Below are 25,208 nucleotides of genomic sequence, written 5' to 3' on the forward strand. Positions count from 1 at the left end.
CTTGGCACTGGTGCCACCATGGGTCTGGTAACCATCCTGCCTATCGTACCTTTTCAGGAGCCAGCTGGTCACTCCCAGCCATAGGCCCCCCAGACAAAAACCTCGGCTCCTTTCCCTGGCAAACAAAAGTAAGCAGCCCTGCTTCTGGATGGCAGATTGCAGGAGCCACTTTGCACCATCAAACTGGCCCGACTTGTCACTGTTGCCACCTCTGGTCTGGGAACCATCCTGCGTATCGTGGATTCTAATTAGCCAGCCGGCCACTCCCAGCCACAGGCCCCCAAACACAAACAACGGCGCTTTTCCCTGGAAAACTAAACTCGCCTGACAACTTTTTGATGGCAGATTGCAGGAGCCACTTGGTACTATCAAACCAGCCCAACTTGGCACTGGTGCCACCATGGGTCTGGTCACCATCCTGCCTATCGTAGCTTTTCAGGAGCCAGCCGGTCACTCCCTGCCATAGGCCCCCAGACACAAAGCTCGGCCCGTTTCCCTGGCAAACAAAAGTAAGCTGCCCCGCTTCTGGATGGCAGATAGTAGGACGCACTTGTTAATATCAAACCAGCCCGACTTGGCACTGGTGCCACCACTGGTCTGGGAACCATCCTGCGTATCGTGGATTCTAAGGAGCCAGCCGGCCACTCCCAGCCACAGGCACCCAAACACAAACAACGGCGCTTTTCCCTGGAAAACAAAACTCGCCTGACAACTTTTTGATGGCAGATTGCAGGAGCCACTTGGTACTATCAAACCAGCCCAACTTGGCACTGGTGCCACCATGGGTCTGGTCACCATCCTGCCTATCGTAGCTTTTCAGGAGCCAGCTGGTCACTCCCAGCCATAGGCCCCCAGACAAATACCTCGGCCCGTTTCCCTGGAAAACAAAAGTAAGCTGCCCCGCTTCTGGATGGCAGATTGCAGGACGCACTTGGTACTATCAAACCAGCCCGACTTGGCACTGGTGCCACGTCAAGTCTGGGAACCATCCTGCGTATCGTGGATTCTAAGGAGCCAGCCGGCCACTCCCTGCCACAGGCCCCCAAACACAAACAACGGCGCTTTTCCCTGGAAAACAAAACTCGCCTGCCAACTTTTTGATGGCAGATTGCAGGAGCCACTTGGTACTATCAAACCAGCCCAACTTGGCACTGGTGCCACCATGGGTCTGGGAACCATCCTGCCTATCGTAACTTTTCAGGAGCCAGCCAGTCACTCCCAGCCATAGGCCCCCAGACAAAAACCTCGGCCCGTTTCCCTGGCAAACAAAAGTAAGCTGCCCCGCTTCTGGATGGCAGATTCCCGGACGCACTTGGTACTATCAAACCAGCCCAACTTGGCACTGGTGCCACCTCTGATCTGGGAACCATGCTGAGTATCGTGGATTCTAAGGAGCCAGCCGGCCACTCCCAGCCACAGGCCCCCAAACACAAACAACGGCGCTTTTCCCTGGAAAACAAAACTCGCCTGCCAAGTTTTTGATGGCAGATTGCAGGAGCCACTTGGTACTATCAAACCAGCCCAACTTGGCACTGGTGCCGTCATGGGTCTGGTCACCATCCTGCCTATCGTAGCTTTTCAGGAGCCAGCCGGTCACTCCCAGCCATAGGCCCCCAGACAAAAACCTCGGCCCGTTTCCCTGGAAAACAAAAGTAAGCTGCCCCGCTTCTGGATGGCAGATTGCAGGAACCACTTGGTACTATCAAACCAGCCCAACTTGGCACTGGTGCCACCATGGGTCTGGGAACCATCCTGTGTATCGTGGATTCTAATTAGCCATCCGTCCACTCCAGGCCATAGGGCCCCAGGCACAAACAACGGCGCTTTTCCCTGGAAAACAAAACTCGCCTGACAACTTTTTGATGGCCGATTGCAGGAACCACTTGGTATTATCTAGCCAGCCCAACTTGGCACTGGTGCCACCATGGGTCTGGTCACCATCCTGCCTATCGTAGCTTTTCAGGAGCCAGCCGGTCACTCCCAGCCATAGGCCCCCAGACACAAAGCTCGGCCCGTTTCCCTGGCAAACAAAAGTAAGCTGCCCCGCTTCTGGATGGCAGATTGCAGGAACCACTTGTTACTATCAAACCAGCCCAACTTGGCACTGGTGCCACCATGGGTCTGGGAACCATCCTGTGTATCGTGGATTCTAATTAGCCATCCGTCCACTCCAGGCCATAGGGCCCCAGGCACAAACAACGGCGCTTTTCCCTGGAAAACAAAACTCGCCTGCCAACTTTTTGATGGCCGATTGCAGGAACCACTTGGTATTATCAAGCCAGCCCGACTTGGCACTGGTGCCACCTTGGGTCTGGGAACCATGCTGCGTATTGTGGATTCTAAGGAGCCAGCCGGCCACTCCCAGCCACAGGCCCCCAAACACAAACAACGACGCTTTTCCCTGGAAATCAACACTCGCTTGCCGACTTTTTGATGGCAGATTGCAGGAGCCACTTGGTACTATCAAACCAGCCCAACTTGGCACTGGTGCCACCATGGGTCTGGTCACCATCCTGCCTATCGTAGCTTTTCAGGAGCCAGCCGGCCACTCCCAGCCATAGGCCCCCAGACACAAACCTCGGCCCGTTTCCCTGGCAAACAAAAGTAAGCTGCCCCGCTTCTGGATGGCAGATTCCCGGACGCACTTGTTACAATCAAACCAGCCCAACTTGGCACTGGTGCCACCTCTGGTCTGGGAACCATCCTGCGTATCGTGGATTCTAAGGAGCCAGCCGGCCACTCCCAGCCACAGGCCCCCAAACACAAACAACGGCGCTTTTCCCTGGAAAACAAAACTCGCCTGCCAAGTTTTTGATGGCAGATTGCAGGAGCCACTTGGTACTATCAAACCAGCCCAACTTGGCACTGGTGCCGTCATGGGTCTGGTCCACATCCTGCCTATCGTAGCTTTTCACGAGCCAGCCGGTCACTTCCAGGCTTAGGCCCCCAGACACAATCCTCGGACCGTTTCCCTGGCAAACAAAAGTAAGCTGCCCCGCTTCTGGATGGCAGATTGCAGGAACCACTTGTTACTATCAAACCAGCCCAAGTTGGCACTGGTGCCACCATGGGTCTGGGAACCATCCTGTGTATCGTGGATTCTAATTAGCCATCCGTCCACTCCAGGCCATAGGGCCCCAGGCGCAAACAACGGCGCTTTTCCCTGGATAACAAACTCGCCTGCCAAATTTTTGATGGCAGATTGCAGGAGCCACTTGGTACTATCAAACCAGCCCAACTTGGCACTGGTGCCACCATGGGTCTGGTCACCATCCTGCCTATCGTAGCTTTTCAGGAGCCAGCCGGTCACTCCCAGCCATAGGCCCCGAGACACAAACCTCGGCCCGTTTCCCTGGCAAACAAAAGTAAGCTACCCCGCTTCTGGATGGCAGATTGCAGGACGCACTTGGTACTATCAAACCAGCCCAACTTGGCACTGGTGCCACCTCAGGTCTGGGAACCATCCTGCGTCTCGTGGATTCTAAGGAGCCAGCCGGCCACTCCCACCCATAGGCCCCCAAACAAAAACAACGGCGCTTTTCCCTGGAAAACAAAACTCGCCTGCCAACTTTTTGATGGCCGATTGCAGGAACCACTTGGTATTATCAAGCCAGCCCGACTTGGCACTGGTGCCACCTTGGGTCTGGGAACCATGCTGCGTATCGTGGATTCTAAGGAGCCAGCCGGCCACTCCCTGCCACAGGCCCCCAAACACAAACAACGGCGCTTTTCCCTGGAAATCAACACTCGCTTGCCGACTTTTTGATGGCAGATTGCAGGAGCCACTTGGTACTATCAAACCAGCCCAACTTGGCACTGGTGCCACCATGGGTCTGGTCACCATCATGCCTCTCGTAGCTTTTCAGGACCTAGCCGGTCACTCACAGCCATAGGCCCCCAGACACAAACCTTGGCCCGTTTCCCTGGCAAACAAAAGTAAGCTGCCCCGTTTCTGGATGGCAGATTTCAGTAGCAACTTTGCACCATCAAACTGGCCCGACTTGTCACTGGTGCCACTTTAGGTCTGGGAACCATCCTGCGTATCGTGGATTCTAATTAGCCATCCGGCCACTCCCACCCACAGGCCCCCAAACACAAACAACCGCGCTTTTCCCTGGAAAACAAAACTCGCCTACCAACATTTTGATGGCAGATTGCAGGAGCCACTTGGTACTATCAAATCAGCCGAACTTGGCACTGGTGCCACCATGGGTCTGGTAACCATCCTGCCTATCGTACCTTTTCAGGAGCCAGCTGGTCACTCCCAGCCATAGGCCCCCAGACAAAAACCTCGGCTCCTTTCCCTGGCAAACAAAAGTAAGCAGCCCTGCTTCTGGATGGCAGATTGCAGGAGCCACTTTGCACCATCAAACTGGCCCGACTTGTCACTGTTGCCACCTCTGGTCTGGGAACCATCCTGCGTATCGTGGATTCTAATTAGCCAGCCGGCCACTCCCAGCCACAGGCCCCCAAACACAAACAACGGCGCTTTTCCCTGGAAAACTAAACTCGCCTGACAACTTTTTGATGGCAGATTGCAGGAGCCACTTGGTACTATCAAACCAGCCCAACTTGGCACTGGTGCCACCATGGGTCTGGTCACCATCCTGCCTATCGTAGCTTTTCAGGAGCCAGCCGGTCACTCCCTGCCACAGGCCCCCAGACACAAAGCTCGGCCCGTTTCCCTGGCAAACAAAAGTAAGCTGCCCCGCTTCTGGATGGCAGATATTAGGACGCACTTGTTACTATCAAACCAGCCCGACTTGGCACTGGTGCCACCACTGGTCTGGGAACCATCCTGCGTATCGTGGATTCTAAGGAGCCAGCCGGCCACTCCCAGCCTCAGGCACCCAAACACAAACAACGGCGCTTTTCCCTGGAAAACAAAACTCGCCTGACAACTTTTTGATGGCAGATTGCAGGAGCCACTTGGTACTATCAAACCAGCCCAACTTGGCACTGGTGCCACCATGGGTCTGGTCACCATCCTGCCTATCGTAGCTTTTCAGGAGCCAGCCAGCCACTCTCAGCCATATGCCCCCAAAAACAAACCACGGACCTTTTCTCTGGCAAACAAAAATCAGCTGCCCCACTTCTGGATGGCAGATTGCAGGAGCCACTTGGGACTATCACACCAGCACAACATGGCACTGCTGCCACCTTGGATCTGGGAACAATCCTGCGTATCGTACATATTCAGGAACCAGCCGAACACTCCCAGCCACAGGCCCCCAAACACAAACAACGGCCCTTTTCTCTGGCAAACAAAACTCAACTGCCCCTCTTCTGGATGGCAAATTGCAGGACGCACTTGGTACTACAAAAAGAGCCCGACTTGGCAGTGGTGCCACCTTGGCTCTGGGAACCATCCTGCATATCGAGCATTTTAAGGAGCCAGCCGGCAATTCCCAGCCGTATGCCCCAAAAAGAAACCATGGACCTTTTCTCTGGCAAAAAAAACTCAGCTGTCCCGCTTCTGGATGGCAGATTGCAGGAGTTACTTTGAACCATACAACCAGCCTTACTTGGCACTGGTGCCACCTTGGATCTGGGAACCATCCTGCCTATCGTTGATTTTCAGGGGCCAGCCGGCCACTCTCAGCCATAGGCCCCCAAACACAAACCACAGCCCTTTTCTCTAGCAAACAAAATTCAACTGCCCCGCTTCTGGATGGCAAATTGCAGGAGCCACTGGGTACTACAAAAACAGCCTGACTTGGCACTGGTGCCACCTTGCGTCTGGTTACCATGCGGCGTATCGTGCATTTTAAGGAGCCAGGTGGCCACTCCCAGCCATATGCCCCCAAACACAACCCACGGCCCTTTTCTCTGGCAAACAAAACTCAGCTGCCCCGCTTCTGGATGGCAGATTGCAGGAGACACTTGGTACTATCAAACCAGCCCGACTTGGCACTGGTGCCACCTTGGGTCTGGGAACCATCCTGCGTATTGTGGATTGTCAGGAGACAGCCGACCACTCTCGGCCACAGAGCCCAATCAAAAACAAAGGTCCGTTTCCCTGGCAAAAAAAACTCAGCTGCCCCGCTTCCGGATGGGAGATTGCAGGAGGCACTTGACACTGTCAAACGAGCCCCACTTGGCACTGGTGCCACCTTGGGTCTGGGAACCATGCTGCGTATCGTGGATTTTCAGGAGCCAGCCGGCCACTCCCAGCCACAGGCCCCCAAACACAAACCACAGCCTTTTTCTCTGGCAAACAAAACTCAGCTGCCCCGCTTCTGGATGGCAGATTGCAGGAGCCACTTGGTACTATCAAACCAGCCCGACTTGGCACTGGTGCCACCTTGGGTCTGGGAACCATCCTGCCTATCGTGGATTTTAAGGAGCCAGCCGGCTACTCCCAGCCACAGGCCCCCAACAAAAACCACGGCCCTTTTTTCTCGCAAACAAAACTTAGCTGCCTCACTTCTGGATGGCAGATTGCAGGAGCCACTTGGTGTAATCAAACCAGCCCGACTTGGCACTGGTGCCACCTTGGGTCTGGGAACCATCCTGCGTATCGTGGATTCTAAGGAGCCAGCCGGCCACTCCCAGCCACAGGCCCCCAAACAAAATCAACGGCGCTGTTCCCTGGAAAACAAAACACGCCTGCCAACTTTTTGATGGAGTTTGCAGGAGCCACTTGGTACTATCAAACCAGCCCGACTTGGCACTGGTGCCACCTTGGGTCTGGGAAACATCCTGCGTATCGTGGATTCTTAGGAGCCAGCCGGCCACTCCTAGCCACAGGCCCCCAAACAAAAACCTAGGCCTATTTCTCTGGCAAACAAAAGTAAGCTGCCCTGCTTCTGGATGGCAGATTGCAGGAGACACTTGGTACTATCAAACCAGCCCGACTTGGCACTGGTGCCACCTTGGATCTGGGAACCATGCTCTGTATCGTGGATATTCAGGGGCCAGCCGGCCACTCTCAGCCATATGTCCCCAAACAGAAACCTCAGCCCGTTTCTCTGGCAAACAAAACTCAACTGCCCCTCTTCTGGATGGCAAATTGCAGGATGAACTTGATACTAAAACCGCAGGCCGACTTGGTAGTGGTGACACCTTGGGCCTGGGAACCATCATGCGTATCGAGCATTTTAAGGAGCCAGCCGGCCACTCCCAGCAATATGCCCCCAAAAACAATCCACGGAATTTTCCTCTGGCAAACAAAAATCAGCTGCCCCGCTTCTGGATGGCAGATTGCAGGAGCCACTTTGCACCATCAAACCAGCCCGACTTGGCACTGGTGCCACATTGCATCTGGGAACCATGCTGCCTAGCGTGGATTTTCAGGAGCCAGCCGGCCACTCTCAGCTATATGCCCCCAAACAAAACCCACGGCCCGTTTCCCTGGCAAACAAAATTAAGCTGCCCCGCTTCTGGATGGCAGATTGCAGGACGCACTTGGTAGTATCAAACCAGCCCGACTTGGCACTGGTGCCACCTTGGGTCTGGGAACCATCCTGCATATCGTGGGTTCAAAGGAGCCAGCCGGCCACTCCCAGCCACAGGCCCCCAAATACAAACAATGTCGCTTTTCCCTGGAAAACAAAACTCGCCTGCCAACTTTTTGATGGCAGATTGCCGGAGCCACTTGGTACTATCAAACCAGCCCAACTTGGCACTGGTGCCACCATGGGTCTGGTAACCATCCTGCCTATTGTAGCTTTCCAGGAGCCAGCCGGTCTCTCCCAGCCATAGGTCCCCAGTCACAAACCTCGGCCCGTTTCCCTGGCAAACAAAAGTAAGCTACCCCGCTTCTGGATGGCAGATTGCAGGAGCCACTTGGTACTATCAAACCAGCAAAACTTGGCACTGGTGCCACCTTGGGTCTGGGAACCATGCTGCGTAACACAGATTCTAAGGCGCCAGTCGGCCACTACGAGCCACAAGCCCCCAAACACAAACAACGGCGCTATTCTCTGGCAAACAAAACTCAACTGCCCCTCTTCTGGATGGCAAATTGCAGGACGCACTTGGTACTATAAAAACAGCCCGACTTGGCACTGGTGCCCCCTTGGGTCTGGGAACCATCCTGCGTATCGATCTTTTTAATGAGACAGCCGGCCACTCCCAGCCATATGCCCCCAAACACAACCCACGGCCCTTTTCTCTGGCAAACAAAACTCAACTGCACCGCTTCTGGATGGCAGATTGCAGGAGCCACTTGGTACTATCAAACCAGCCCGACTTGGCACTGGTGCCACCTTGGGTCTGGGAACCATCCTGCGTATTGTGGGTTGTCAGGAGCCAGCCGAACACTCTCGGCCACAGACCCCAATTAAAAACAACGGCCCGTTTCACAGGCAAACAAAACTCAGCTGCCCCGCTTCTGGATGGGAGATTGCAGGAGGCACTTGACACTGTGAAACCAGCCCCACTTGGCACTGGTGCCACCTTGGGTCTGGGAACCATACTGCGTATCATGGATTTTCAGGAGCCACCCGGCCACTCCCAGCCACAGGCCCCCAAACACAAACCACAGCCTTTTTGTCTGGCAAACAAAATTCAGCTGCCCCGCTTCTGGATGGCAGATTGCAGGAGCCACTTGGGACTATCACACCAGCACAACATGGCACTGCTGCCACCTTGGATCTGGGAACCATCCTTCCTATCGTGGATTTTCAGGGGCCAGCCGGTCACTCTCAGCCATAGGCCCCAAACACAAACCACGGCCCTTTTCTCTGGAAAACAAAACTCAACTGCCCCTCTTCTGGATGGCAGATTGCAGGAGCCACTGGGTACTATGAAACCAGCCCTACTTGGCACTGATGCCACCTTGGGTCTGGGAACCATGCTGCGTATCATGGATTTTCAGGAGCCAGCCGGCCACTGCCAGCCACAGGCACCGAAACACAAACAACAGCCTTTTTCTCTGGCAAACAAAATTCAGCTGCCCCGCTTCTGGATGGCAGATTGCAGGAACCACTTGGTACTAACAAACCAGCCCGACTTGGCACTGATGCCACCTTGGGTCTGGGAACCATCCTGCGTATCGTGGATTCTAAGGAGCCAGCTGGCCACTCCCAGCCACAGGCCCCAAAACACACACAACGGTGCTTTTCCCTGGAAAACAAAACTCGCCTGCCAAACATTTGATGGCAGATTGCAGGAGCCACTTGGTATTATCAAACCAGCCCAACTTGGCACTGGTGCCACCATGGGTCTGGTCACCATCCTGCCTATCGTAGCTTTTCAGGAGCCAGCCAGCCACCCCCAGCCAGAGGCCCCCAGACAAATATTTCGGCCCGTTTCCCTGGCAAACAAAAGTAAGCTGTCCCGCTTCTGGATGGCAGATTGCAGGAGCCACTTTGCACCATCAAACCAGCCCAACTTGGCACTGGTGCCAACTCAGGTCTGGGAACCATCCTGCGTATCGTGGGTTCTAAGGAGCCAGCTGGCCACTCCCAGCCACAGGCCCCCAAACACAAACAACGGCGCTTTTCCCTGGAAAACAAAACTCGCCTGCCAACTTTTTGATGGCAGATTGCAGGAGCCACTTGGTACTATCAAACCAGCCCAACTTGGCACTGGTGCCACCATGGGTCTGGTCACCATCCTGCCTATCGTAGCTTTTCAGGAGCCAGCCGGTCACTCCCAGCCATAGGCCCCCAGACACAAACCTCGGCCCGTTTCCCTGGCAAACAAAAGTAAGCTGCCCCGCTTCTGCATGGCAGATTGCAGGAGCTACTTAGTACTATCAAACCAGCCCGACTTGGCACTGGTGACACCTCTGGTCTGGGAACCATCCTGCCTATCGTGGATTTTCAGGGGCCAGCCGGCCACTCTCAGCCATATGCCCCAAAAACAAACCACGGCCCTTTTCTCTGGCAAACAAAACTCAACTGCCCCTCTTCTGGATGGCAAATTTTAGGACGCACTTTGTACTACGAAAACCGCCCGACGTGGCATTGGTGCCACCTTGTGTCAGGGAACCATCCTGCATATCGAGCTTTTTAAGGAGCCAGCCGGCCACGCCCAGCCATATACCCCCAAAAACAAACCACGGACCATTTCTCTTGGAAACAAAAATCCGCTGCCCCGCGTCTGGATGGCAGATTGCAGGAGCCACTTTGCACCATCAAACCAGCCCGACTTGGCACTGGTGCCACCTTGGGTCTGGGAACAATCCTGCATATCGTGGATTCTAAGGAGCCAGCCGGCCACTCCCTGCCACAGGCCCCCAAACACAAACAACGGCGCTTTTCCCTGGAAAATAAAATTCGCCTGCCAGCTTTTTGATGGCAGATTGCAGGAGCCACTTGTTACTATCAAATCATCCCAACTTGGCACTGGTGCCACTATGGGTCTGGGAACCATCCTGCCTATTGTAGCATTTCAGGAGCCAGCCGGTCACTCCCAGCCATAGGCCCCCAGACACAAACCTCGGACCGTTTCCCTGGCAAACAAAATTAAGCTGCCCCGATTCTGGATGGCAGATTGCAGGAGCCACTTGGTTGTGTCAAACCAGCCCGACTTGGCACTGGTGCCACCTTGGGTCTGGGAACCATCCTGCGTAACGTGGATTCTAAGCAGCCACCCGGCCACTCTGAGCCACAGGCCCCCAAACACAAACAACGGCGCTTTTCCCTGGAAAACAAAACTCGCCTGCCAACTTTTTGATGGTAGATTGCAGGAGCCACTTGGTAGTATCAAACCAGCCCAACTTGGCACTGGTGCCACCTCTGGTCTGGGAACCATCCTGCCTATCGTAGCTTTTCAGGAGCCAGCCGGTCACTCCCAGCCATAGACCCCCAGACACAAACCTAGGCCCGTTTCCCTGGAAAACAAAAGTATGTTACCCCGATTCTGGATGGCAGATTGCAGGAGCCACTTGGTACTATCAAATCAGCCCAACTTGGCACTGGTGCCACCATGGGTCTGGTAAACATCCCGCCTATCGTAGCTTTTCAGGAGCCAGCCGGTCACTCCCTGCCATAGGCCCCCGGACACAAACCTCGGCCCGTTTCCCTGGCAAACAAAAGTAAGCTGCCCCGCTTTTGGTGGCAGATTGCAGGATGCACTTGGTACTTACAAACCAGCCCGACTTGGCCCTGGTGCCACCTTGGCTCTGGGAACCATGCTGCGTAACGTAGATTCTACGAGGACAGGCGGCCACTCCCAGCCACAGGCCTCTAAACAAAAACAACGGCGCTTTTCCCTGGAAAACAAAACTCGCCTGCCAACTTCTTGATGGCAGATTGCAGGAGCCACTTGGTACTATCAAACCAGCCCAACTTGGCACTGGTGCCACCATGGGTCTGGTCACCATCCTGCCTATCGTAGCTTTTCAGGAGCCAGCCGCTCACTCCCAGCCATAGGCCCCCAGACAAATACCTCGGCACGTTTCCCTGGCAAACAAAAGTAGGCTGCCCCGCTTCTGGATGGCAAATTGCAGGACGCACTTGGTACTACGAAAACAGCCCGACTTGGCACTGATGCCACCTTGGGTCAGGGAACAATCCTGCGTATAGAGCTTTTTAAGGAGCCAGCCGGCCACGTCCAGTCATATACCCCCAAAAAAAAAACCACGGAACTTTTCTCCAGCAAACAAAAATCCGCTGCCCCGCGTCTGGATGGCAGATTGCAGGAGCTATTTAGTATTATCAAACCAGCCCGACTTGGCACTGGTGGCACCATGAGTCTGGTAACCATCCTGCCTATCGTAGCTTTTCAGTAGTCAGCCGGTCACTCCCAGCCATAGGCCCCCAGACAAATACCTCGGCCCGTTTCCCTGGGAAACAAAAGTAAGCTGTCCCGCTTCTGGATGGCAGATTGCAGGAGGCACTTGGTACTATCAAACCAGCCCAACTTGTTCCCAGACCCAAGGTGGCACCAGTGCCAAGTGGGGCTGGTTGGATGGTGCAACGTGGCTCCTGCAATCTGCCATCCAAAAGCGGGGCAGCTTACTTTTGTTTGCCAGGGAAACGGGCCGAGGTTTGTGTCTGGGGGTCTATGGCTGGGAGTGACCGGCTGGCTCCTGAAAAGCTACGATAGGCAGGATGGTTCCCAGACCAGAGGTGGCACCAGTGCCAAGTTGGGCTGGTTTGATAGTACCAAGTGGCTCCTGCAATCTGCCATCAAAAAGTTGGCAGGCGAGTTTTGTTTTCCAGGGAAAAGCGCCGTAGATTTTGTTTGGGGGCCTGTGGCTCAGAGTGGCCGGGTGGCTGCTTAGAATCCACGATACGCAGGATGGTTCCCAGACCCAAGGTGGCACCAGTGCCAAGTCGGGCTGGTTTGACACAACCAAGTGGCTCCTGCAATCTGCCATCCAGAATCGGGGCAGCTTACTTTTGTTTGCCAGGGAAACGGTCCGAGGTTTGTGTCTGGGGGCCTATGGCTGGGAGTGACCGGCTGGCTCCTGAAAAGCTACGATAGGCAGGATGGTTCCCAGACCCATAGTGGCACCAGTGCCAAGTTGGGATGATTTGATAGTACCAAGTGGCTCCTGCAATCTGCCATCAAAAAGTTGGCAGGCGAGTTTTGTTTTCCAGGGAAAAGCGCCGTTGTTTGTGTTTGGGGGCCTGTGGCTGGGAGTGGCCGGCTGGCTCCTTAGAATCCACGATATGCAGGATTGTTCCCACACCCAAGGTGGCACCAGTGCCAAGTCGGGCTGGTTTGATGGTGCAAAGTGGCTCCTGCAATCTGCCATACAGACGCGGGGCAGCGGATTTTTGTTTCCAAGAGAAATGGTCCGTGGTTTTTTTTCGGGGGTTTATGGCTGGGCGTGGCCGGCTGGCTCCTTAAAAAGCTCGATATGCAGGATGGTTCCCTGACACAAGGTGGCACCAGTGCCACGTCGGGCGGTTTGCGTAGTACAAAGTGCGTCCTAAAATTTGCCATCCAGAAGAGGGGCAGTTGAGTTTTGTTTGCCAGAGAAAAGGCCGTGGTTTGTTTTTGGGGGCATATGGCTGAGAGTGGCCGGCTGGCTCCTGAAAAGCTACGATAGGCAGGATGTTTACCAGACCCATTGTGGCACCAGTGCCAAGTTGGGCTGATTTGATAGTACCAAGTGGCTCCTGCAATCTGCCATCCAGAATTGGGGTAGCTTACTTTTGTTTTCCAGGGAAACGGGCCGAGGTTTGTGTCTGGGGGTCTATGGTTGGGAGTGGCCGGCTGGCTCCTTAGAAACCACGATACGCAGCATGGTTCCCAGACAAGAGGTGCCACCAGTGCCAAGTTGGGCTGGTTTGATACTACCAAGTGGTTCCTGCAATCTGCCATCCAGAAGCGGGGCAGCTTACTTTTGTTTGCCAGGGAAAAGCGCCGTTGTTTGTGTTTGGGGGCCTGTGGCTGGGAGTGGCCGGCTGGCTGCTTAGAATCCACGATACGCAGGATGGTTCCCAGACGTGAGGTGGCGCCAGTGCCAAGTCGGGCTGGTTTGATATTACCAAGTGCGTCCTGCAATCTGCCATCCAGAAGCGGGGCAGCTTACTTTTGTTTGCCAGGGAAACGGGCCGAGGTTTGTGTCTCGGGGCCTATGGCAGGGAGTGACCAGCGGGCTCCTGAAAGCTACGATAGGCAGGATGGTGACCAGACCCATGGTGGCACCAGTGCCAAGTTGGGCTGGTTTGATAGTACCAAGTGGCTCCTGCAATCTGACATCAAAAAGTTGGCAGGCGAGTTTTGTTTTCCAGGGAAAAGCGCCGTTGTTTGTGTTTGCGGGCCTGTGGTTGGGAGTGGCCGGCTGGCTCCTTAGACACCACGATACGCAGGATGGTTCCCAGACCAGAGGTGGCACCAGTGCCAAGTCGGGCTGGTTTGATAGTACCAAGTGGCTCCTGCAATCTGCCATCCAGAAGCGGGGCAGCTTACTTTTGTTTGCCACGGAAACGGGCCGTTGTTTGTGTTTGGGGGCCTGTGGCTGGGAGTGGCCGACTGGCTCCTTAGAATCCACGATACGCAGGATGGTTCCCAGACCAGAGGTGGCACCAGTGCCAAGTCGGGCTGGTTTGATAGTACCAAGTGGTTCCTGCAATCTGCCATCCAGAAGCAGGGCAGCTTACTTTTGTTTGCCAGGGAAACGGGCCGAGGTTTTTGTCTGGGGGCCTATGGCTGGGAGTGAGCGGCTGGCTCCTGAAAAGCTACGATAGGCAGGATGGTGACCAGACCCATGGTGGCACCAGTCCCAAGTTGGGCTGGTTTGATAGTACCAAGTGGCTCCTGCAATCTGCCATCAAAATTTGGCAGGCGAGTTTTTTTTTCCAGGGAAAAGCGCCGTTGTTGTGTTTAGGGGCCTGTGGCTGGGAGTGGCCGGCTGGCTCCTTAGAATCCACCATACGCAGGATGGTTCCCAGACCCAAGGTGGCACCAGTGCCTAGTCGGGATAGTTTGATGGTGCAAAGTGGCTCCTGCAATCTGCCATCCAGAAGCGGGGCAGCTTACTTTTGTTTGCCAGGGAACAGGGCCGAGCTTTGTGTCTTGGGGCCTATGGCTGGGAGTGACCGGCTGGCTCCTGAAAAGCTACGATAGGCAGGATGGTGACCAGACCCAAGGTGGCACCAGTGCCAAGTTGGGCTGGTTTGATAGTACCAAGTGGCTCCTGCAATCTGCCATCAAAAAGTTGGCAGGCGAGTTTTGTTTTCCAGGGAAAAGCGCCGTTGTTTGTGTTTGGGGGCCTGTGGCTGGGAGTGGCCGGCTGGCTCATTAGAATCCACGATACGCAGGATGGTTCCCAGACTTGTCGTGGCACCAGTGCCAAGTCGGGCTGGTTTGATAGTACCAAGTGGATCCTGCAATCTGCCATCCAGAAGCGGGGCAGCTTACTTTTGTTTGCCAGGGAAACGGGCCGAGGATTTGTCTGGGGGCCTATGGCTGGGAGTGACCGGCAGGCTCGTGAAAACCTACGATAGGCAGGATGGTGACCAGACCCATGGTGGCAGCAGTGCCAAGTTGGGCTGGTTTGATAGTACCAAGTGGCTCCTGCAATCTGCCATCAAAAAGTTGGCAGGCGAGTTTTGTTTTCCAGGGAAAAGCGCCGTTGTTTGTGTTTGGGAGCCTGTGGCTGGGAGTGGCCGGCTGGCTCTTTAGAATCCACGATACGCAGGATGGTTCCCAGACCAGTGGTGGCACCAGTGCCAAGTCGGGCTGGTTTGATAGTAACAAGTGCGTCCTCCAATCTGCCATCCAGAAGCGGGGCAGCTTACTTTTGTTTTCCAGGGAAACGGGCCGAGGTTTTTGTCTGGGGGCCTATGGCTGGGAGTGACCGGCTGGCTCGTGAAAAGCTACGATAGGCAGGATGGTGACCAGACCCATGGCGGCACCAGTGCCAAGTTGGGCTGGTTTGATAGTACCAAGTGGCTCCTGCAATCTGCCATCAAAAAGTTGGCAGACGAGTTTTGTTTTCCAGGGAAAAGCGCCGTTGTTTGTGTTTGGGTGCCTGTGGCTGGGAGTGGCCGGCTGGCTCCTTAGAATCCACGATACGCAGGATGGTTCCCAGACCAGAGGTGGCACCAGTGCCAAGTCGGGCTGGTTTGATAGTACCAAGTGGCTCCTGCAATCTGCCATCCAGAAGCGGGGCAGCTTACTTTTGTTTGCCAGGGAAACGGGCCGAGCTTTGTGTCTGGGGGCCTATGGCTGGGAGTGACCGGCTGGCTCCTGAAAAGCTACGATAGGCAGGATGGTGACCAGACCCATGGTGGCACCAGTGCCAAGTTGGGCTGGTTTGATAGTACCAAGTGGCTCCTGCAATCTGCCATCAAAAAGTTGGCAGGCAAGTTTTCTTTACCAGGGAAAAGCGCCGTTGTTTTTGTTTGGGGGCCTATGGCTGGGAGTGGCCGGCTGGCTCCTTAGAATCCACGATACGCAGGATGGTTCCTAGACTTGACGTGGCACCAGTGCCAAGTTGGGCTGGTTTGATAGTACCAAGTGCGTCCTGCAATCTGCCATCCAGAAGTGGGGTAGCTTACTTTTGTTTGCCAGGGAAACGGGCCGAGGTTTGTGTCTCGGGGCATATGGCTGGGAGTGACCGGCTGGCTCCTGAAAAGCTACGATAGGCAGGATGGTGACCAGACCCATGGTGGCACCAGTGCCAAGTTGGGCTGGTTTGATAGTACCAAGTGGCTCCTGCAATCTGCCATCAAAAAGTTGGCAGGCGAGTTTGTTATCCAGGGAAAAGCGCCGTTGTTTGTGCCTGGGGCCTTATGGCCTGGAGTGGACGGATGGCTAATTAGAACCCACGATACACAGGATGGTTCCCAGACCCATGGTGACACCAGTGCCAAGTTGGGCTGGTTTGATAGTACCAAGTGGATCCTGCAATCTGCCATCCAGAAGCGGGGCTGCTTACTTTTGTTTGCCAGGGAAACGGTCCGAGGATTGTGTCTGGGGGCCTAAGCCTGGAAGTGACCGGCTGGCTCGTGAAAAGCTACGATAGGCAGGATGGTGACCAGACCCATGACGGCACCAGTGCCAAGTTGGGCTGGTTTGATAGTACCAAGTGGCTCCTGCAATCTGCCATCAAAAACTTGGCAGGCGAGTTTTGTTTTCCAGGGAAAAGCGCCGTTGTTTGTGTTTGGGGGCCTGTGGCTGGGAGTGGCCGGCTGGCTCCTTAGAATCCATGATACTCAGCATGGTTCCCAGACCAGAGGTGGCACCAGTGCCAAGTTGGGCTGGTTTGATAGTACCAAGTGGTTGCTGCAATCTGCCATCCAGAAGCGGGGCTGCTTACTTTTGTTTGCCAGGGAAACGGGCCGAGGTTTGTGTCTGGGGGCCTATGGCTGGGAGTGACCGGCTGGCTCCTGAAAAGCTACGATAGGCAGGATGGTGACCAGACCCATGGTGGCACCAGTGCCAAGTTGGGCTGATTTGATAGTACCAAGTGGCTCCTGCAATCTGCCATCAAAATGTTGGCAAGCGAATTTTGTTTTCCAGGGAAAAGCGCCGTTGTTTGTGTTTGGGGGCCTGTGGCAGGGAGTGGCCGGCTGGCTCCTGAAAAGCTACGATAGGCAGGATGGTGACCAGACCCATGGTGGCACCAGTGCCAAGTTGGGCTGGTTTGATTGTAGCAAGTGGCTCCGGCAATCTGCCATCAAAAAGTTGGCAGACGAGTTTTGTTTTCCAGGGAAAAGCGCCGTTGTTTGTGTTTGGGGGCCTGTGGCTGGGAGTGGCCGGCTGGCTGCTTAGAATCTACCATACGCAGGATAGTTCCCAGACCAGAGGTGGCACCAGTGCCAAGTCGGGCTGGTTTGATAGTACCAAGTGCGTCCTGCAATCTGCCATCCAGAAGCGGGACAGCTTACTTTTGTTTGTCAGGGAAACGGGCCGAGCTTTGTGTCTCTGGGCCTACGGCTGGGAGTGACTGGCTGGCTCCTGAAAAGCTACGATAGGCAGGATGGTGACCAGACCCATGGTGGCACCAGTGCCAAGTTGGGCTGGTTTGATAGTACCAAGTGGCTCCTGCAATCTGCCATCAAAAAGTTGGCAGGCACGTTTTGTTTTCCAGGGAAAAGCGCCGTTGTTTTTGTTTGGGGGCCTATGGCTGGGAGTGGCCGGCTGGCTCCTTAGAATCCACGATACGCAGGATGGTTCCCAGACCTGAGGTGGCACCAGTGCCAAGTTGGGCTGGTTTGATAGTACCAAGTGCATCCTGCAATCTGCCATCCAGAAGCGGGGTAGCTTACTTTTGTTTGCCAGGGAAACGGGCCGAGGTTTGTGTCTCGGGGCCTATGGCTGGGAGTGACCGGCTGGCTCCTGAAAAGCTACGATAGGCAGGATGGTGACCAGACCCATGGTGGCACCAGTGCCAAGTTGGGCTGGTTTGATAGTACCAAGTGGCTCCTGCAATCTGCCATCAAAAACTTGGCAGGCGAGTTTGTTATCCAGGGAAAAGCGCCGTTGTTTGTGTTTGGGGGCCTGTGGCTGGGAGTGGCCGGCTGGCTCCTTAGAATCCATGATACGCAGGATGGTTCCCAGACCAGAGGTGGCACCAGTGCCAAGTCGGGCTGGATTGATGGTGAAAAGTGGCTCCTGCAATCTGCCATCCAGAAGCGGGATAACTTACTTTTGTTTGCCAGGGAAACGGGCCGAGCTTTGTGTCTGGGGGCCTATGGCTGGGAGTGACCGGCTGGCTCCTGAAAAGCTACGATAGGCAGGATGGTGACCAGACCCATGGTGGCACCAGTGTCAAGGTGGGCTGGTTTGATAGTACCAAGTGGCTCCGGCAATCTGCCATCAAAATTTGGCAGGCGAGTTTTGTTTTCCAGGGAAAAGCGCCGTTGTTTGTGTTTGGGGGCCTGTGGGTGGGAGTGGCCGGATGGCTAATTAGAATCCACGATACGCAGCATGGTTCCCAGACCTGAGGTGGCACCAGTGCCAAGTCGGGCTAGTTTGATGGTGCAAAGTGGCTCCTGCAATCTGCCATCCAGTAGCGGGGCAGCTTGCTTTTGTTTGCCAGGGAAACGGGCCGAGGTTTGTGTCTGGGGGCCTATGGCTGGGAGTGACCGGCTGGCTCCTGAAAAGCTACGATAGGCAGGATGGTGACCAGACCCATGGTGGCACCAGTGCCAAGTTGGGCTGGTTTGATAGTACCAAGTGGCTCCTGCAATCTGCCATCAAAAAGTTGGCAGGCGAGTTTTGTTTTCCAGGGAAAAGCACCGTTGTTTGTGTTTGGGGGCCTGTGGCTGGGAGTGGCCGGCTGGCTGCTTAGAATCCACGATACGCAGGATGGTTCCCAGACGTGAGGTGGCGCCAGTGCCAAGTCGGGCTGGTTTGATACTACCAAGTGCGTCCTGCAATCTGCCATCCAGAAGCGGGACAGCTTACTTTTGCTTGCCAGGGAAACGGGCCGAGCTTTGTGTCTGGGGGCCTATGGCTGGGAGTGACCGGCTGGCTCCTGAAAAGCTACGATAGGCAGGATGGTGACCAGACCCAAGGTGGCACCAGTGCCAAGTTGGGCTGGTTTGATAGTACCAAGTGGCTCCTGCAATCTGCCATCAAAAATTGGCAGGCGAGTTTTGTTTTCCAGGGAAAAGCGCCGTTGTTGTGTTTAGGGGCCTGTGGCTGGGAGTGGCCGGCTGGCTCCTTAGAATCCACCATACGCAGGATGGTTCCCAGACCCAAGGTGGCACCAGTGCCTAGTCGGGATAGTTTGATGGTGCAAAGTGGCTCCTGCAATCTGCCATCCAGAAGCGGGGCAGCTTACTTTTGTTTGCCAGGGAAAAGGGCCGAGCTTTGTGTCTCGGGGCCTATGGCTGGGAGTGACCGGCTGGCTCCTGAAAAGCTACGATAGGCAGGATGGTGACCAGACCCAAGGTGGCACCAGTGCCAAGTTGGGCTGGTTTGGTAGTACCAAGTGGCTCCTGCAATCTGCCATCAAAAAGTTGGCAGGCGAGTTTTGTTTTCCAGGGAAAAGCTCCGTTGTTTGTGTTTGGGGGCCTGTGGCTGGGAGTGGCCGGCTGGCTCATTAGAATCCACGATACGCAGGATGGTTCCCAGACTTGTCGTGGCACCAGTGCCAAGTCGGGCTGGTTTGATAGTACCAAGTGGCTCCTGCAATCTGCCATCAAAAAGTTGGCAGGCAAGTTTTCTTTACCAGGGAAAAGCGCCGTTGTTTTTGTTTGGGGGCCTATGGCTGGGAGTGGCCGGCTGGCTCCTTAGAATCCACGATACGCAGGATGGTTCCTAGACTTGACGTGGCACCAGTGCCAAGTTGGGCTGGTTTGATAGTACCAAGTGCGTCCTGCAATCTGCCATCCAGAAGTGGGGTAGCTTACTTTTGTTTGCCAGGGAAACGGGCCGAGGTTTGTGTCTCGGGGCATATGGCTGGGAGTGACCGGCTGGCTCCTGAAAAGCTACGATAGGCAGGATGGTGACCAGACCCATGGTGGCAGCAGTGCCAAGTTGGGCTGGTTTGATAGTACCAAGTGGCTCCTGCAATCTGCCATCAAAAAGTTGGCAGGCGAGTTTGTTATCCAGGGAAAAGCGCCGTTGTTTGTGCCTGGGGCCCTATGGCCTGGAGTGGACGGATGGCTAATTAGAATCCACGATACACAGGATGGTTCCCAGACCCATGGTGACACCAGTGCCAAGTTGGGCTGGTTTGATAGTACCAAGTGGTTCCTGCAATCTGCCATCCAGAAGCGGGGCAGCTTACTTTTGTTTGCCAGGGAAACGGTCCGAGGATTGTGTCTGGGGGCCTAAGCCTGGAAGTGACCGGCTGGCTCGTGAAAAGCTACGATAGGCAGGATGGTGACCAGACCCATGACGGCACCAGTGCCAAGTTGGGCTGGTTTGATAGTACCAAGTGGCTCCTGCAATCTGCCATCAAAAACTTGGCAGGCGAGTTTTGTTTTCCAGGGAAAAGCGCCGTTGTTTGTGTTTGGGGGCCTGTGGCTGGGAGTGGCCGGCTGGCTCCTTAGAATCCACGATACTCAGCATGGTTCCCAGACCAGAGGTGGCACCAGTGCCAAGTTGGGCTGGTTTGATAGTACCAAGTGGTTGCTGCAATCTGCCATCCAGAAGCGGGGCAGCTTACTTTTGTTTGCCAGGGAAACGGGCCGAGGTTTATGTCTGGGGGCCTATGGCTGGGAGTGACCGGCTGGCTCCTGAAAAGCTACGATAGGCAGGATGGTGACCAGACCCATGGTGGCACCAGTGCCAAGTTGGGCTGATTTGATAGTACCAAGTGGCTCCTGCAATCTGCCATCAAAAAGTTGGCAGGCGAATTTTTTTTTCCAGGGAAAAGCGCCGTTGTTTGTGTTTGGGGGCCTGTGGCAGGGAGTGGCCGGCTGGCTCCTGAAAAGCTACGATAGGCAGGATGGTGACCAGACCCATGGTGGCACCAGTGCCAAGTTGGGCTGGTTTGATAGTACCAAGTGGCTCCTGCAATCTGCCATCAAAAAGTTGGCAGACGAGTTTTGTTTTCCAGGGAAAAGCGCCGTTGTTTGTGTTTGGGGGCCTGTGGCTGGGAGTGGCCGGCTGGCTGCTGAGAATCTACCATACGCAGGATGGTTCCCAGACCAGAGGTGGCACCAGTGCCAAGTCGGGCTAGTTTGATGGTGCAAAGTGGCTCCTGCAATCTGCCATCCAGAAGCGGGGCAGCTTGCTTTTGTTTGCCAGGGAAACGGGCCGAGGTTTGTGTCTGGGGGCCTATGGCTGGGAGTGACCGGCTGGCTCCTGAAAAGCTACGATAGGCAGGATGGTGACCAGACCCATGGTGGCACCAGTGCCAAGTTGGGCTGGTTTGATAGTACCAAGTGGCTCCTGCAATCTGCCATCAAAAACTTGGCAGGCGAGTTTTGTTTTCCAGGGAAAAGCGCCGTTGTTTGTGTTTGGGGGCCTGTGGCTGGGAGTGGCCGGCTGGCTGCTTAGAATCCACGATATGCAGGATGGTTCCCAGACGTGAGGTGGCGTCAGTGCCAAGTCGCCTGGTTTGATACTACCAAGTGCGTCCTGCAATCTGCCATCCAGAAGCGGGACAGCTTACTTTTGCTTGCCAGGGAAACGGGCCGAGCTTTGTGTCTGGGGGCCTATGGCTGGGAGTGACCGGCTGGCTCCTGAAAAGCTACGATAGGTAGGATGGTGACCAGACCCATGGTGGCACCAGTGCCAAGTTGGGCTGGTTTGATAGTACCAAGTGGCTCCTGCAATCTGCCATCAAAAATTGGCAGGCGAGTTTTGTTTTCCAGGGAAAAGCGCCGTTGTTTGTGTTTGGGGGCCTGTGGGTGGGAGTGGCCGGATGGATAATTAGAATCCACGATACGCAGGATGGTTCCCAGACCTGAGGTGGCACCAGTGCCAAGTCGGGCTAGTTGGATGGTGCAAAGTGGCTCCTGCAATCTGCCATCCAGAAGCGGGGCAGCTTACTTTTGTTTTCCAGGGAAACGGGCCGAGGTTTGTGTCTGGGGGCCTATGGCTGGGAGTGACCGGCTGGCTCCTGAAAAGCTACGATAGGCAGGATGGTGACCAGACCCATGGTGGCACCAGTGCCAAGTTGGGCTGATTTGATAGTAGCAAGTGGCTCCTGCAATCTGCCATCAAAAAGTCGGCAGGCGAGTTTTGTTTTCCAGGGAAAAGCGCCGTTGTTTGTGTCTGGGGGCCTGTGGCAGGGAGTGACCGGCTGGCTCCTTAGAATCCACGATACGCAGGATGGTTCCCAGACCCAAGGTGGCACCAGTGCCAAGTTGGGCTGGTTTGATAGTACCAAGTGCGTCCTGCAATCTGCCATCCAGAAGCGGGGCAGCTTACTTTTGTTTGCCAGGGAAACGGGTCGAGCTTTGTGTCTGGGGGCCTATGGCTGGGAGTGACCGGCTGGCTCCTGAAAAGCTACGATAGGCAGGATGTTGACCAGACCCATGGTGGCACAAGTGCCAAGTTCGGCTTGTTTGATAGTACCAAGTGGCTCCTGCAATCTGCCATCAAAATGTTGGCAGGCGAATTTTGCTTTCCAGGGAAAAGCGCCGTTGTTTGTGTTTGGGGGCCTGTGGCAGGGAGTGGCCGGCTGGCTCCTGAAAAGCTACGATAGGCAGGATGGTGACCAGATCCAAGGTGGCACCTGTGCCAAGTCGGGCTGATTTGATAGTACTAAGTAGCTCCTGCAATCTGCCATGCAGAAGCGGGGCAGCTTACTTTTGTTTGCCAGGGAAACGGGACGAGGTTTGTGTTTGGGGGCCTATGGCTGAGAGTGACCGGCTGGCTCCTGAAAATCCATGATACGCAGCATGGTTCCCAGACCCAAGGTGGCACCAGTGCCAAGTGGGGCTGGTTTCACAGTGTCAAGTGCCTCCTGCAATCTCCCATCCAGAAGCGGGGCAGCTGAGTTTTGTTTGCCTGTGAAACGGGCCGTTGTTTTTAATTGGGGTCTGTGGCCGAGAGTGTTCGGCTGGCTCCTGACAACCCACAATACGCAGGATGGTTCCCAGACCCAAGGTGGCACCAGTGCCAAGTCGGGCTGTTTTTATAGTACCAAGTGCGTCCTGCAATTTGCCATCCAGAAGAGGGGCAGTTGAGTTTTGTTTGCCAGAGAATAGCGCCGTTGTTTGTGTTTGGGGGCTTGTGGCTGGGAGTGGCCGACTGGCTCCTTAGAATCTGTGTTACGCAGCATGGTTCCCAGACCCAAGGTGGCACCAGTGCCAAGTTGGGCTGGTTTGATAGTACCAAGTGGCTCCTGCAATCTGCCATCCAGAAGCGGGGCAGCTTACTTTAGTTTGCCAGGGAAACGGGCCGAGGTTTGTGACTGGGGACCTATGGCTGGGAGTGACCGGCTGGCTCCTGAAAAGCTACGATAGGCAGGATGGTTACCAGACCCATGGTGGCACCAGTGCCAACTTGGGCTGGTTTGATAGTACCAAGTGGCTCCTGTAATCTGCCATCAAAAAGTTGGCAGGCGAGTTTTGTTTTCCAGGGAAAAGCGCCATTGTTTGTATTTGGGGGCCTGTGGCTGGGAGTGGCCGGCTGGCTCCTTTGAACCCACGATACGCAGGATGGTTCCCAGACCCAAGGTGGCACCAGTGCCAAGTCGGGCTGGTTTGATACTACCAAGTGCGTCCTGCAATCTGCCATCCAGAAGCGGGGCAGCTTAATTTTGTTTGCCAGGGAAACGGGCCGTGGGTTTTGTTTGGGGGCATATAGCTGAGAGTGGCCGGCTGGCTCCTGAAAATCCACGCTAGGCAGGATGGTTCCCAGATGCAAGGTGGCACCAGTGCCAAGTCGGGCTGGTTTGATGGTGCAAAGTGGCTCCTGCAATCTGCCATCAAAATGTTGGCAGGCGAATTTTGCTTTCCAGGGAAAAGCGCCGTTGTTTGTGTTTGGGGGCCTGTGGCAGGGAGTGGCCGGCTGGCTCCTGAAAAGCTACGATAGGCAGGATGGTGACCAGATCCAAGGTGGCACCTGTGCCAAGTCGGGCTGATTTGATAGTACTAAGTAGCTCCTGCAATCTGCCATGCAGAAGCGGGGCAGCTTACTTTTGTTTGCCAGGGAAACGGGACGAGGTTTGTGTTTGGGGGCCTATGGCTGAGAGTGACCGGCTGGCTCCTGAAAATCCATGATACGCAGCATGGTTCCCAGACCCAAGGTGGCACCAGTGCCAAGTGGGGCTGGTTTCACAGTGTCAAGTGCCTCCTGCAATCTCCCATCCAGAAGCGGGGCAGCTGAGTTTTGTTTGCCTGTGAAACGGGCCGTTGTTTTTAATTGGGGTCTGTGGCCGAGAGTGTTCGGCTGGCTCCTGACAACCCACAATACGCAGGATGGTTCCCAGACCCAAGGTGGCACCAGTGCCAAGTCGGGCTGTTTTTATAGTACCAAGTGCGTCCTGCAATTTGCCATCCAGAAGAGGGGCAGTTGAGTTTTGTTTGCCAGAGAATAGCGCCGTTGTTTGTGTTTGGGGGCTTGTGGCTGGGAGTGGCCGACTGCCTCCTTAGAATCTGTGTTACGCAGCATGGTTCCCAGACCCAAGGTGGCACCAGTGCCAAGTTGGGCTGGTTTGATAGTACCAAGTGGCTCCTGCAATCTGCCATCCAGAAGCGGGGCAGCTTACTTTAGTTTGCCAGGGAAACGGGCCGAGGTTTGTGACTGGGGACCTATGGCTGGGAGTGACCGGCTGGCTCCTGAAAAGCTACAATAGGCAGGATGGTTACCAGACCCATGGTGGCACCAGTGCCAACTTGGGCTGGTTTGATAGTACCAAGTGGCTCCTGTAATCTGCCATCAAAAAGTTGGCAGGCGAGTTTTGTTTTCCAGGGAAAAGCGCCATTGTTTGTATTTGGGGGCCTGTGGCTGGGAGTGGCCGGCTGGCTCCTTTGAACCCACGATACGCAGGATGGTTCCCAGACCCAAGGTGGCACCAGTGCCAAGTCGGGCTGGTTTGATACTACCAAGTGCGTCCTGCAATCTGCCATCCAGAAGCGGGGCAGCTTAATTTTGTTTGCCAGGGAAACGGGCCGTGGGTTTTGTTTGGGGGCATATAGCTGAGAGTGGCCGGCTGGCTCCTGAAAATCCACGCTAGGCAGCATGGTTCCCAGATGCAAGGTGGCACCAGTGCCAAGTCGGGCTGGTTTGATGGTGCAAAGTGGCTCCTGCAATCTGCCATCCAGAAGCGGGGCAGCTGATTTTTGTTTGCCAGAGAAAAATTCCGTGTATTGTTTTTGGGGGCATATTGCTGGGAGTGGCCGGCTGGCTCCTTAAAATGCTCGATACGCATGATGGTTCCCAGGCCCAAGGTGTCACCACTACCAAGTCGGCCTGCGGTTTTAGTATCAAGTTCATCCTGC

This window comes from Melospiza melodia, chromosome 3 (genome assembly GCF_035770615.1).
Source record: "Melospiza melodia melodia isolate bMelMel2 chromosome 3, bMelMel2.pri, whole genome shotgun sequence".
Lineage (NCBI taxonomy): Eukaryota > Metazoa > Chordata > Aves > Passeriformes > Passerellidae > Melospiza > Melospiza melodia.